General features: G+C 34.5%; 1 long non-coding RNA gene across 1 annotated transcript in view; it reads right to left on the bottom strand.

Moving 5' to 3' along the window:
* The window catches only part of LOC135321289 (uncharacterized), a 118513-nt gene that overhangs the window by 81254 nt on the left and 22335 nt on the right, over positions 1–14924 (bottom strand). Inside the window, exons 2-4 of the long non-coding RNA XR_010380888.1 lie at positions 14785–14915; positions 11076–11229; positions 5513–5640 (exon numbers count right to left, since the gene is read on the bottom strand). This is a non-coding gene — a long non-coding RNA (uncharacterized LOC135321289). The remainder of the gene's footprint in view (positions 1–5512; positions 5641–11075; positions 11230–14784; positions 14916–14924) is intronic.

The raw sequence follows: 14924 nt of genomic DNA, 5'->3' as shown, positions 1-14924 counted from the left end.
AAGTTTAATTAGAAACTTTCCTAACTCACATCTGTGGTTTAAAGTGTCTGATAGCTGAAGAGAGACCTTGAATTGGAACTCAAGGTATACAAAATATGTCAATGAATGGGACTCAGGGCTCCCAACCCAAAGCTATTCCTTGAGGAAAATGTGCAGGTTATAATGCTTTCCTGCTCCATTTGCAGGCAACAACTGGCTGGTTTGCTTGCCTACTAAGAACCCTTGGGATGGAGCTGCTTCCACTTGTGATTTTTGGAGACACAGATGTCTTTGCACTATCATGCTGGGAAAACTAGGTGTCCTGCTTATGTGCAGCTACTGCCAAACAGTAGTAGATAAGAGATGGTCCAAAAGGTCCACTATTATACATATCTTCCCAGAAGATGACAGTCATCTGTTACTGTGGTCAATCTCTTTCTTTTCTGAACAAATCTATACTGGGTGAGTGTGTCAGGGAATGCTACTTTGGGACCATCAAGATACTCTATTGCTTTTTAATCCTTTGGATTAAATTGGACTTCACATTATTCTATTGGACTATCTAGGTTCATGACATTTTTAATGCCAAGAGTTTTAAACTGAGGGATTTCTACATAGACACATAATTTTTATCCTAGAAATTAATTCATAAGAGAACATTTATTCATGCACATGTAAACCTCTCATTCTTAAAATGATCTGAGACAGCACTTGTGAAAATTTACCTTGCCAATAACTTTGTTAGAATCTATTATCATACTAACGTTATAAACAAGATAATTGACCATGACTCTCAAAGTGCTTGGTCTCTGTGTTTACAAGACTCTATTTCAAATAGCCAATATTACAAAGAAATCTGGGTTATGGATACTTGAGTGTGTATTTTGAATATAATATTTCTGGTCATTTTTGCATATCTTGAATATCTCACAAATTTCACTAATAAAAAGCTACACCTTACTTGCCATATTGGTAAAAAGAAAAGTCATTAATAATAGCTAGTTTGGGCAAGTTTTGGCAAGTGTGTGAGAAGCTGGAATGCTCATGAACATTTTAGTAGACATTTAAATGGATTCAAACTTTTTGAATAGCAATTTAACTAAATGTTCATAGTCCATATTTGCAATGTGAAAGTTAAAACAGTACAGCTTTTGGAAGACAACATGGTCTTCATGACCTTGAGATAGGGAAAGAATTTTCTTAAATGAGACACAGAAAGAACTAACCTTAAAAGACAAGAAAAAGAATCAACTGTTGTTCAAAAGACACCATTAAGAGAGTAAAACAGGAAGCCACGGTATAGAAGATGATATTGCAATACACGTATCTGACAAAGAACTCACATCTAAAATAGAAAAAGAATTCTTACCAATTAATTTAAAACTATGTCAGATAATCCTGCAGGAGAATGTACAAGAGACTTAAACAGGTACTTTACAAAAGAAGATATCCAAATGGCTAGAAAACATAATCAGAAAACTACAGATTAGAAATACAATGAGATACCACTAACTACTCATTGGAATGGCAAGTATTAAAAAGACTGACAATACAAAGTGTTGATGAGGTTACGGAGCAAATAGAACTCTAATACACTGCTCGTGGGAGTGCAAATTGCTTTAACCATTTTAGAAAACCCAGCAATTCTACTCAATAAAAATGCATACAAAATCTGTATAAGAATATTCATAGCACTGTTATTTGTAAACCCATAAAATATCCAAATGTCCATCATAGAATGGATACGTGAATTATAGTACATCTGCACAATGGAATACTTCTCAGGAAAAAAAGTAAAAAGGAAAGTAAAATCCTAACCATTCATACAGCAATATGGATGAATTTTATATCCATGTTGTTGAGTGAAATAAAGTGGAAGAAGCCAGGCACAACAGAATATGTAAGAATAAATACTAAATATTTTAATTTATATAGAGTTCAAAAACAAGCAAAACTAATTATCTGTGGTATTAATTGTGAGAATGGTGTTTATCATCAAAGAAGGGAGAAGGAACAGTGACTGAGAAGGGCACAAAGCTGTGGGGAGGACTCCTGCAGGCTTCATACTGTTTTATTTTTTGACCTGGGCAGCAGTTACAAAGGTGTGATCACTTTGCAAAAATTAATCTATATATTTGAACTGTGCTCTTTTTGTGTCTTGATATTTCAATAATACGCCAAAACACACAATACTTTTTTGTGTTAATACTTCAATGTAAGAAAAAAAGCAGACGTATGGCTTTCCTAATAGAGATCCTCTCAATATCATTTCATTCATCCTAAGGTGACTCTTAACAGTCACATTTCTTCCTGCTTCTCAATTTGCACTGCCACCATCTTCTAACAAGTTTTGGTTATATTATTCCTGTATTAGTTAGCATTTTCTTTCATTGCCCTTTCTGTGTTATTGTACTTCTCTTTTTCCTTAGAGTGACAAAATGTAACCCTGATAGCATCCAAGAGCCATTTTTGGGGGGGCAGTTTCAATATGAATAATTTTGTCTTTATTAACTAAAGACAATTTCCTTCTATTTTCAAAAATTATCTCTCCTCTACCACCTATTTCTGTTTTGTTTATTTGCAAGTGGGACCTCCCAGATTTTTCTTCCATATCTCTCAATTTTTCTCCCCTATTTTCCAAACTTTCTGTCATATATTCTGGGACATATTCTTGACTGGTAGGAAATCATGGTATTATTAACTTGTTCTTGTGTTTAGAACTATATTATATGCCTCTTAACATCATGTTAATCTCAGGCTAAACATACTTGCTTGTAGGAATAATTTTTTGAATGAATTTATCAATATCTTGGAAACATCTTAATTTTTACTGAATTTTTAAAGTTTTCACTCAAATATTATGTTATTTAAACATAGTTAAAGAATAAAGGAAAAATAATGAAGACACTGCTTATGGATGAGTTTGAGAAAGATTTTAAACTCTCCCTCCTCAATCTTATATAGTGCAGACATAAGTAATTAAGTTGGACTTAAAAAGTAAGGTCAATTTCTGAACATGACATTTAAAAAACATTTTGTTTAAGAATGACATTAAGGTGTAACATACTTTAGACATGTCATTGTCCAATGAATGCCAATGAAACAGCTTTCCCATAGAGAATTTTGGCTTTACGTCTGGATTGAAACACTTTTGGGTTGCGTTTCAATGAACATATTTGTGGGACAAAAACCAAGAAAATGAGTCATTTGGGGAAAGAAGGGAAAACATTTTGTTCTCTTTTTCTCTTGGGATATTTTTATTTACAGAGTGAACATAAGTTACCATCAAACTTCCAAAGCTAAACAGTAGAGGTGACTCTGTCAGCATCACTTTGTTCCCAAAGTCAGTAGCTTTCCAAAACAGTGCAGTTGCCAGCACACCTCTTTAGTTATTGCTACATTTCGACACTAACAAAAGCCCATTGTTCACCTTAAGTGGTATCATTTCATTTTTATGTATCGTTTGTCCAAGGTGAATTTATTTATAAGTAAAAATTAATGTTGTAAAATGATTCCACTATTGAATTGCTTTAACAACAGTGAGAAATTATTTTCACAGTCACTTATTAAAAACTAAATGCAGCACCAGAATCCATCCAGTAAACATTTGTTTTGCTTCAGCACTGAGAAACCATTGCTATTAGAATTCCATTGGAAGTAATTTATCTTATAACCTATGACAAATGTCTACACTTAAATTTCTCACTTAAAATTTTATAGCTAAGCAGCTTTAGAAAAGTACCTATAAGTTTACATAATCTTCAATAACAGACTTAAAGGCATATCCCTGACCTAGGGAGAGGCCATACAGAACAGAAGCTAAAAGCAAAAGCATAAGAGCCCAGCTGCTTCTGTGTATCCCACCAATTACTTCTGTAAACTTGGTCTAGACAACTTCTAAGTACTCCAGTTTCATCATCTGTGAGATGGGAATAGTTGTACCTAACTCACAGGGTTGCTGTGAGGATAAATGAGTTAATACAGTATCAGGCATATAGTGAATATTAAATAAAATTTAGCTAATTATTCACCCTTTATAGTGAAGAGATAACAGAGAATGTTAGAAGATGCTAAATCAGTAGAGATATAAGTGTATTGTATAAAGTCATATCATTTTCCAAAAGATCTGTAAACAGAAATTTATAGGAGCAGGGGTAATGGGAGGAAAAGATAGACCCCCCCCCTTTTCCTTAAACCCAATAAAAATAGAATGAAGAATAAAGAAAGGTTCATAAGCTAATTAAATACAAAACCACTCCTTCTCACTGTGCCTTCTGTTATTCTAAAAGCTTTCCAACACTTCCCTTTATGACTTCAAACATTTCTTACGTCTTATCTCCCCAAAACAAAACATGTACACACAATCACATTAAGCTGAGGAATCTGAAAACCTCCAAGAGAGAAATAAAGGGCACCAAATATAACAAACTCCTATACTTTTTCATCTCTGTGATTTTGCACTGGGTTATGTAAAAATTCCTCAGGTTAAGCTTCCAGTTCCCTAAGCTAATGTTTAGACCAACCAGTTCTTTTTATTATTCATCCCATTCTAATAACCTTTATTTTTAAATTTTTTATTGAAATATATTTGAGTTACATTATTTTATTAGTTTCAAGTGTACAACATAGTGAGTCAATATTTTTATAGGTTATATACCATATAAAGTTATTATAAAGTATTGGCTACATTCCCTGTGATGTACATTACATCTTGGTAGCTTATTTATTTTATACCTAGTAGTTTCTACCTCTTAATCTCCTTTACCTATCTTGCCCCAACCCCATCCCTCTCCCTACTGGTAGTGACTAGCTTGTTTTCTGTATCTGTGAGTCTATTTCATTTTTTTTAATATTCATTCACTTGCTTTAGTTTTTAGATTCCACATATAAGTGAAAACATAGTTTTGTCCTTCTCTGTTTTGACTTATTTTGCTAAACATAATACCTTCCAAGTCCAACCATGTTGTTGCAAATGGCAAAATTTTATTGTTTTTTATGGCTGAGTAATATTCTATTACATAAAGATGTCATATCTTCTTTATCCATTCACCTGTTGATGAATACTTGAGTTGCTCCCATACCTTGGCTATTGTAAATGATGCTACTGTGAACACTGTGGTGCATGTATCTTATCAAATTTTTTTTTTTGTTCTCCTCAGATATATACGTAGTGGTGGATATTGCTGGATCATGTGGTAGTTATATTTTTAATTTTTTGAGGAACCTCCATACTGATTTTCATAGTGGCAGCACCAATTTTCTTCCCACCAACAGTGCACAAGCGTTCCCTTTTCTCCACATACTATCATTTCACAACTGTCAGAATGGCTATCATCAATAAGACAAGTGAGAGGTGATGCCTCCCTGTGTTTTTGACTTGCATTTCCTTGATGATCAGTGACGAGGGGCATATTTTCATGTGCCTATCTTCTTTGAAAAATGACTATTCAGATTCTGTACTCATTTTTAAATCAAGTTATTTTCGATACTGAGTTTTATGAGTATTTTATATATTTTAGATATTATCACTTACCAGACATATCATTTGCAAGTATCTTCTCCCATGCAGTAGACTGCCCTTTCATTTTAATGATTTCCTTCATTGTGCAAAAGCCTTTACGTTTGATTAGATCCCATTTGTTTATTTTTGTTTTCATTTACCTTGCCAGAGGAAAGAGATACAAAAAAAAAAAAAAAAAAAGAAAAAGAAAAAAAAGTTGCTAAGATTTACGTTGAAGAGTGTAGTGCCTATGCTTTTTCCTAGGAGTTTTATGGTTTTAGGTCTTACATTAAGGTATTTAATACTTTTTGAGCTTATTTTTGTATATAGTATATGAAAATGTCCTTATTTCACACTTTTACATGTAGATGTCCAGTTTTCCCAATACCACTTATTGAAGAGACTTTCTCCATTGACTATTCTTGCCTCCTTTGTCATAGATTAACCATATGTTCATGGGTTTATTTCTGAGGTCTCTACTCTATTCTATTGATCTATGTCTGTTTTTGTCCCAGCACCAAAGTGTTGATTACTTTACCTTTGTAATATATTCTGAAGTCAGGGAATGATACCTCCAGTATTGTTTTTTACTCAATATTGCACTGGCTATGTGGGGTTTCTGTAATCCCATACAAATTTTAGAATTATTTTTCTAATTCTATGAAAAATGTCATGGATATTTTGATAGGAATTACATTAAATCTGTAGGTTGTTTTGGGTACTATGGACATGTTAACAATATAATTCTTCCAATCTATAAATATGTGATAACCTACCATTTATTTGTATCATCTTTCTGATAATTCATTATTAGTATAAAAAAAGAGATTTCTGATATTAAACCTGTATTTTATAATATTACTGAATTCATTTATTACTTCTAATAGTTTTTTGAGTTTTCTATATTTAATATTCTGTCATGTGCAAACAATGAGTTTTACTTCTTCCCTTCCTATTTGGATGCCTTTTATTTTTCTTGTCTGCTTGCTGTGGCTAAGACTTCCAATACTATGTTAAATAGAGATGGAAAGAGTGGGCATCTTTGCTCCTGATTTTAGAGGAAAAGTAGTTAGCTTTTCAACACTGAGTATGTTAGCTGCTGGTCTGTCATAAATGATCTTCATTATATTGAAATGTGTTCCTTTTATACCAGCTTCATTGCGAGTTTTTTCATGAATGGATGCTGAATTTTGTCAAATATTTTTGTGCATCTATTATAATAATCATGTGATTTTTATCCTTTGTTTAGTTAATGTGGTGTATCACATTGATTGATTTGTGGATATTGAACCACCTCTTGCATTCCTACTTGATCACGGTGTATGATCCTTTTTATGTATTGCTGAATTAGGTTTGCTAATACTTAGTTGAGAGTTTTTGTACTATGTTCATCAGAGCTATTGACTTGTAATTTTTTTCCTGTAGTGTCTTTAGTGTTGGTATCAGGGTAATGCTGGCTTCATGAGTTAGTTTGGGGATGTTCCTTCCTCTTCAATTTTTTCTGGAATAGTTTGAGAAAGATAAGTATTAATTCTTCTTTAAATATTTGGTAGAATTCTCCTGTGCAGTCATTCAGTCCTGAACTTTTGTTTGTTGAGAGTTTTTGTTTTTGTTTTTGTTTTACTGATTCAATTTCAAACTAGTATAGTCTGTTCAAACTATCTGCTTCTTCCTGATTCAGTATTTTTAATGATTGTATGTTCATAGGAATTTATCCATTTCTTCCAGGTTGTCCAATTTGTTGGTGTATAACTTTTTGTAGTATTCTCTTATGATTGTATTTCTATGATACCAGTTGTAACTTGTCTCCTTTCATTTCTAATTTTGTTTACTTGGGCTCTCTCTTTTTTCTTAATAAGTCTGGCTAAAGGTTTATCAATTTTTTTATCTTTTAAAAAAACCAGTCTTTGGTTTCCTTGATTTTTTCTACAGTTTTTATTTGTTTGTTCTTCTTTTTCTAATATTTTTACATAGTATTTTAGGTTATATACTTGATATTTTTCTTGTTTCCTGAGATATGTCTGTATTGCTATAAACTTCACTCTTAGCATTGCTTTGGCTGCATCTCATAGAATTTGGAAAGCTGTGTTTTTATTTTCATTTGTCTCAAGATATTTTCTGGGTACCTCTTTGATTTCTTTGTTGACTCATTGGCTTTTTTAAAAAATAGAAAGTAGTTAGTCTCCACATGTTTGTGTTTTTTCCTGTAATTGACTTCAATTTTTATATTGTAGTGGTTAGCAAAGATTCTTGATATAATTTCAATCTTTTAAAATTTACTGATACTTGTTTTGTGGCCTAGAAGGTGGTCTACACTGGACAATGTTCCATTTGCACTTGAAAAAAATGTGTGTTCTGCTGTTTGGAGATGGAATATCTTACAGATATCTATTAAGTCCATCTGACATAATGTGTCATTTAAGCCATTGTTTTCTTATTGATTTTCTGTCTGGATGATCTATCTATACACTGACATAAGTGCTGGTTAAAATCCCCTACTATTATTCTATCATTGTAAGTTTCTCCCTTTATGCCAGTTAATATGCAGTTTATGTATTTTACTGCTCCTATATTAGGTGCACACGTTTATGAATATTATACCCTCTCATTATCATTATACAGTGCCCTTCTCTGTCTTTCTTTGTAGACTTTGTTTTAAATTCTGCTTTGTCTGATACAAGAATTTCTACCCCAGCTTTCATTTCCATTTACCTGAAATATCTTTTCCCTTTCCCTCACTTTCAGTCTGTGTATTTTAACTCTGAAGTGAATCTCTTGTAGGCAGAATATAGATGGGTTTTGTGTTTTAATCCAATCAGCCACCTTATTAATAAGTCTTTTAATTGGAGCATTTAGTCTATTGACATTTAAAGTGATTATTGGTATGTCTGTACTCAATGCCATTTTGTTACTTGTTTTCTGGTTGTTTTTGTAGTTCTTCTCTGTTCTTTACTTCTTTTAGTCTCTTCCCTTGTGGTATGATGATTTTCTTTAGTGTTATGTTTGGGTTCCTTTCTTTTTAATTTTTGTCTACTCATTATAGTTTTTTCATTTGTGGTTACCATGGATTTCATATAAATTGACCTATATCTATGTGTTTTAAACTTATAGTCATTTAAATTCAAACATGTTTGAAAAGATTTTGCACCCTCCCCATCACATTTTGGATTTTTGATGTTATATTTTACATCCTCATGCTTATCTTTTAATTGTCTATTATAGTAATAGTTGATTTTACAACTTTTGTCTTATAACCTTTGTACTAGCTTATTTAAGTGGCTGATCCACTGTCTTTACTATTTATTTGCCTTTGTCAGTGGAATTTTTCCCTTTCTATAGTTTATTTCTTGTTATAGCCTTTATTTTTCACTTAAAGAAGATCCTTAACATTTCATGTAAGGTTGGTTTAATGGTCATAAACACTTTCAGTTTTTGCTTGTCTGAGAAATTCTTTCTCTCTCATTCAATTTTGCTGGGTAGAATATCCTTGACTGTAGGTTTTTTCCTTTCTGCACTTTAAATGTATCATGCTACCCTCTTCTGGCCTGCAACATTTCTGATGAAAAATCAGATGAGAGCCTTATGGGGGATCCCTTGTAAGTGACTCTGTTTTTCTTTTTCTGCCTTTAAAGTCTCTATTTATCTTTAACTTTTGCTATTTCAATTATGGTACATTTTGGTGTGGATCTCTTTCAGTTCACCTTGTTTTGGGACTCTTGGTGCTTTCTGTACCTGTATATATCTGTCTCCTTCTTCAGGTAAGGGAAATTTCTAGTCATGATTTTATCATATTCATTTCTGCCCGTTTCTGTCTCCTTCTCAGACCCTATAATGCAAATGTTAGTATGACTGATGTTGTCCCAGAGGTCCTTTAAACTATCCACAATTTAAAAAATTATTTTCATTTTGCTGTTCTGATTGAGTGATTTCCACTATTCTATCTTCCAGATTTCTTATATGTTCTGTATCACCTAATCTGCTGTCAATTCCTTCTAGTGTATTTTTCATTTCACTTATTTTATTCTTCATCTCTGACTGGTTCTTTTTTAATATTTGCTAGTACTTTGTTGAAGGTCTCACTGTATTTGTCTATTCTTTTCCTGAGTTCAGTTAGCATTTTTAAAAAATTTGCATTGACATCTTTATCAGGTAAATTAATTATTTCTGTTTCGTTAGGGATTTTTTTTCCTGGAGTTTTATCTTGTTCTTTCATTTGAAATACATTTCTCTGTCTTCATATTTTGCTTAACTTTCTCTGTCTATCTCTATGAAATTAGTTAAAACAGTTACCTGTCCTAGTATTGAAGGCATGTCTTTGTGTGGAGGGTCCCTATGTGCCCAGGGGCTTTGGCTGGAGAGCTGCATCTAAAGTAAGCATAGGCCCCATCTTCTCCTGGGGTGTGCTGCCAGCTAGTGCCTTGGTGGGAGGTAGGGCTAGAGTTGGAGGGGCTACAGTCAGGGTCAGGTGCGAGCTGGGGTTTCTCCTAGGCTCAGTGGCAGCTGTCACCCCTTCAGGGGTAGGGCCAGGACCCAAGAGACTGGAGCAGGAGCCCTGAGGGAGTTGGGCTTGTCCCCATTGTGATGCCAGTCTCTGCCTTGGTTGGGGTCATGGCCAGGACCTGAGGGCTTGGCGCTGCATTTCTGAGTTGGGTCTACTTCTTCCCCAGTGTGAGTGCCTTGATTAGAAGCAGGGTTGGGGTCCAAGGGGTTGGGAGCCTCACTTCTGAGATGGCTCTGCTATTTCTCTGATGTGCACAAGTGCTGGCAATGGTGATCTTCACTCTGGCTAGAGGCAGGCCCATGTCTGATCTGGCTCTGCTCCTTCCCCAGGGTGCATGCACATGCATTGACATTGGCCGCCTCCACCTTAGCAGAAAGCAGTGCTGGAGCAGGAGGTGCTGGAGCAGGAGCCTGGTGGAGGCTTGGGGGCAGTGCAGGCTGGTCAGAGAACCAGGCAGTTTTCAGCCTGCTGCCTTGGTGCTGCAGTCTGTGTGCAGTTCTTCAAGAGAAGAGTCTCAATTCTTTATCAGCCCTCTGGTAGCCCCACTGGTTTTCAAACCAGCCAAGGAGGCTCATCTTCCTGGTGCTGGACCTCAAGGGTAGAGTGCCTAATTTGTGGCTCAAACCCTTTGCTCTACAGGGAGGATCTGTTCTTGTCAGTTCTTTCATCTTCACTGTAACACAAACCATCAAAACTTCAACGCAAAGGAATAAAAATAGGAAAATATATATGTGAAAAGTAATAATAAGCTCCTAATTTCCTCATTATGAAAAAGTAGCAGCTGTCATACTGGGGCAAAAACACACCCAGGACAGTTAGCAAGCACCTGCCTTTTACGCAACTAATGCAGATAAGATGGCCAGGAGAGACTTCATAGAATAAAAGCACAATTCCTTGAGAAACAAAAACAAAAAACTCCCCCTAAAACCCACAATACTTCATCTTAAGTCCTTAATACAAATTTAATGCTGCCAGTAGATTGCACACAAGCCCTTTTGAGGGCAGGACCTATTCCTTAGCTGTCTTGGTATCTCAATGGCATAGCACAGTACCACACATAATACACACTCAATTCATGCTTGTAGATCAACTTACAGTAATTTCTGCCTCCCTTTTCTGTCACTATCTTCAAGCCTTCTCTGGCATCATACTGTCTTGCTTCTAGGCCTCAAAATGCTATGCATTGCTTCTGACAGGGAGCATTTTCCCCCTCCTTTCTCCTATCTTCACCTGGTGACTCCCTAGACACCTGAAATCCAAAAAAAAAATCTAGGTTACATGTATTCTTCTTTCTCCTCCTTATCTTTTTTGAATTATGGATATTATTTCCACTAGACTCTAAATCCTGTGAGTGCAGAAATAAGTCTATTTCATGCTCTGTAGTAAAGCTAGCATCTAGTACTTGGCACAGAACAGGCACTAAAGAGTATTTCCTGAATACATGTTATGGAAAAGAGGAATGCTAGCATGGGGCTGGCTAAAAGAAGAAAAGGTGATAGAGGAAATAAAGACTTAAAATTATGTTTCAAGAAAGATAAATCATATAAAAAATTCATATGAAACTAGTATTACAAAATGATTGCCAAAAAAATTAAACTGAAGAATCTTCATAAGATCACAGTCTTTCATGAGATTATTTTTTGTTCCAAAAGGATAGGAACAAAATGCGATTAGTCCAATCCCTACGTAAATCAATGAAGTTAGAACACTCCCTCAAAAATATACTCAAAATGGCTTAAAGACTTAAATATAAGACAAGACACTATAAACCTCCTAGAAGAAAACATAGGCAAAACATAAATCTTAGCAATGTTCTCCTAGGGTAGTCTACCCAGGCAATAGAAATAAAAGCAAAAATAAACAAATGGGACCTAGTTAAACTTACAAGCTTTTGCACAGCAAAGGAAACCATAAGCAAAACAAACCAACAACCTACAGAATGGGAGAAAATATTTGCAAATGATGTGACTCACAAAGATTTAATTTTCAGAATATATAAACAGCTCATACAACTTAATAAGAAAAAAAACAAACAACCCAATCCAAAAATGTGCAGAAGACCTAAACAAGCAATTTGTCAATAAAGACATACAAACGGCCAAAACGCACATTAAACAATGCTCAATATCCCTTATTATCAGAGAAATGGAAATCAAAGCTACAATGAGGTATCATATCATACCAGTCAGAATGGCCATGATTCAAAAGTCCACAAACGATAAATGCTGGAGAGGATGTGGAGAAAAGGGAATCTTCCTACACTGCTGATGGGAATGTAGTTTGGTGCAGCCATTATGGAAGACAGTTTGGAGATTCCTCAGAAAACTAAAAACAGATTTACTCTATGATCCAGCAATCCCATTCCTGGGCAAATATCTGGAGGGAACTCTAATTTGAAAAGATACATGCACTCCAATGTTCACAGCAGCACTATACACAATAGCCAAGACATGGAAGCAAAGTAAATGTCCATTGACAGATGACTGGATAAAGAAGATGTGGTATATTTATATAATGGAATACTATTCAGTGATAAAAGGGAATGAATTAAAAAAAAAAGAGAGAGAAAAAAGAGGACACTAATGAACTCATCTACAAAACAGAAACAGACTTGCAGACACAGTAAAAAATCTATGGTTACTGGAGGAAAGGGGATGGGAAGGGATAAATTTGAGAGTTTGAGATTTGCAAAAGATAACCACTACATATAAAAATAGATAAAGAACACATTTCTTATATAGCACAGGGAACTATATTCAATATATTATAATAACCTTTTATGAAAACAAATATATGTATGTATACGTGTGACTGGGACATTGTGCTATACACCAGAAATTGGCACATTGTAACTGACTATACTTCAATTAAAAAAGAATAAAGACAAGTTGTTAGATTGCAAAAAAAAAGAACGACAACAACAACAACAACAACAACAACAAAAATGTCATTAGTCCAAGCAAGGATACTTCCTTAAGGGGTCACTGAAATATATTAGTACATCTCAAGTAATGGTTACTGAGCAACACGTAAGCATGGCAGACTATAGTTATATAGTATCGGATAATTATAATATACGTTAGCTACAGTCACATTCAGAAGGTATTGATTTCAAAGATTATAACACACAAGTGTTATCTGGTGATATCTGCTATTCTACATCTAGGAAAATAAATTTGTGAAGGCTGGAAAGAGTAATAAACAAAATTAATACAAGACAAATGTCTCCTCCATAAGCTATTTACATTAAGAAGCAACTCAGTCTTCGTTTTAACATTTCTTAAGTTCAGTTGTAAAATTTTAAGTTCCTAAATTTTGATGTCTAAATTTCTCTGGCAAAATTCATCTTCTTTGGGGATTATTAAGTCAATTAACCTTGCAAAGGGAAGGTTAAAAGGACTCCTGTAGGCTATATTGTCACAGCACGAAAAGAGAACAGGCAGCAGCCTGAGTGAACTGCTGGGAGGGCCAAGGAAAGGCTTATACTAGCAGATGATCAGCTCTGTTCTTGCTAAAATTTGGCAAAGAAATACACTGTGGTTTCTTCAGATGACAGCATCATAATTCATTTAGCTCTCCCTTACCTTTTCACAAAAAGGCCAAAACCCCACAGGAAATGTGAGCACTGACATTTTCTACCCGGGATCAAAAACTGACTATTTTGCCAGAAATTGAAAACAATATAGCTAAAACAGTAAATACACAGCAATGTGTTGAAAGAAATAGGCTGCTGGACTAGCCAGTGACACAATCCATCATTTCTATTTTAACTTCTGATGGATAGAAAGGTAAAAAATAAATAAAAATAAATATACATTTGGGTTGGCAGATTTCCATGCACATATAATGAAAACCAAATAAATTTTAAAGAATCCCTTTGCATTATTTCACAGATCATGATCTAAAAATTTACACTAAACACTATGCCTTTAATGGCAAGTTTGATTATACATTTCTAGCTGATTTCCAGGCAGTTAAAAGCTAGCTTAAGGGCCATCTAGAAGGCATGATTTCTTTTCTTTCCACAAAATGCTAAAGCTTCTTTATCATTCTGTATTCAGTCATGAACTCAGCTGCACAAGCCAAACGTAAAGATTTTATGGGGTGATCTATCATGTGAATTCGTGAACAAGAATACAAGCCTACTCATGCAGTCACTGAGAGTGATTTCCATTTTTATGAATGAAAAAGAACCTTGCATAAACATTCTTTATTTAAAGTTTTAAATGAAGAAAGATGCAAAACAAAATGGGAATATTTTGTTTTATATGTCAATATCTTACAAGAGGGGCAAAGTAAGGAATCTGGCTCACATGATTCCCAAGACAGCAGTATCTCCTTTGCATTAAGTACATAAATGAGATTTATGGTCACTGACCTAATCTTAGATGCCAAAATGTACAGCAGGAACAGCTTTCTGAAAAACTTAATTTAAAATGATGGTGTTAACAAAAGCACTTTAGGAAGCAGGCAACACACCCGGCATGCATACACACATGCATTGAAGAGACTTGACTATAGAAAGGAGCCACGGATATTTGCATAAAGCTTTACAATACATTTCACAGATAATTCAAATCCACAGGTTTTACTTTTCTCCCTATCACCTTGATGTTTATGAATTTCCAAATAAATACATATCACCAGACAGCTAACTTTCATCACTAAAGGTCATTGAATACCAAGATATTCATAGATTTAGGTTTGCAGAAGGATTAGAATTAAAAAAAAATGAACCTGTTAATTCTTTTTCTGAATTTTAAAAGCAGTGGCCTTACTCACTAAGTACTAACTAAATTAGCACCTTGGAGTGAAGAAAAGGCTTGAGCAGCTGCACTTATAACACTTTCTTCACTGAGTGAGAGAAAGGCAGCTGTGATGCAGCTAATCCCCTGGTAACCACTTGGAGATTTTCCTAAACACACTGATTTTGACCTGAAAAAG

The sequence above is a fragment of the Camelus dromedarius genome, chromosome 5, assembly GCF_036321535.1.
Source record: "Camelus dromedarius isolate mCamDro1 chromosome 5, mCamDro1.pat, whole genome shotgun sequence".
In the NCBI taxonomy this organism is placed as follows: Eukaryota; Metazoa; Chordata; class Mammalia; order Artiodactyla; family Camelidae; genus Camelus; species Camelus dromedarius.
The sequence above is the reverse complement of the archived record's forward strand: the minus strand, read 5'-3'. Positions and strand labels throughout refer to the sequence as shown.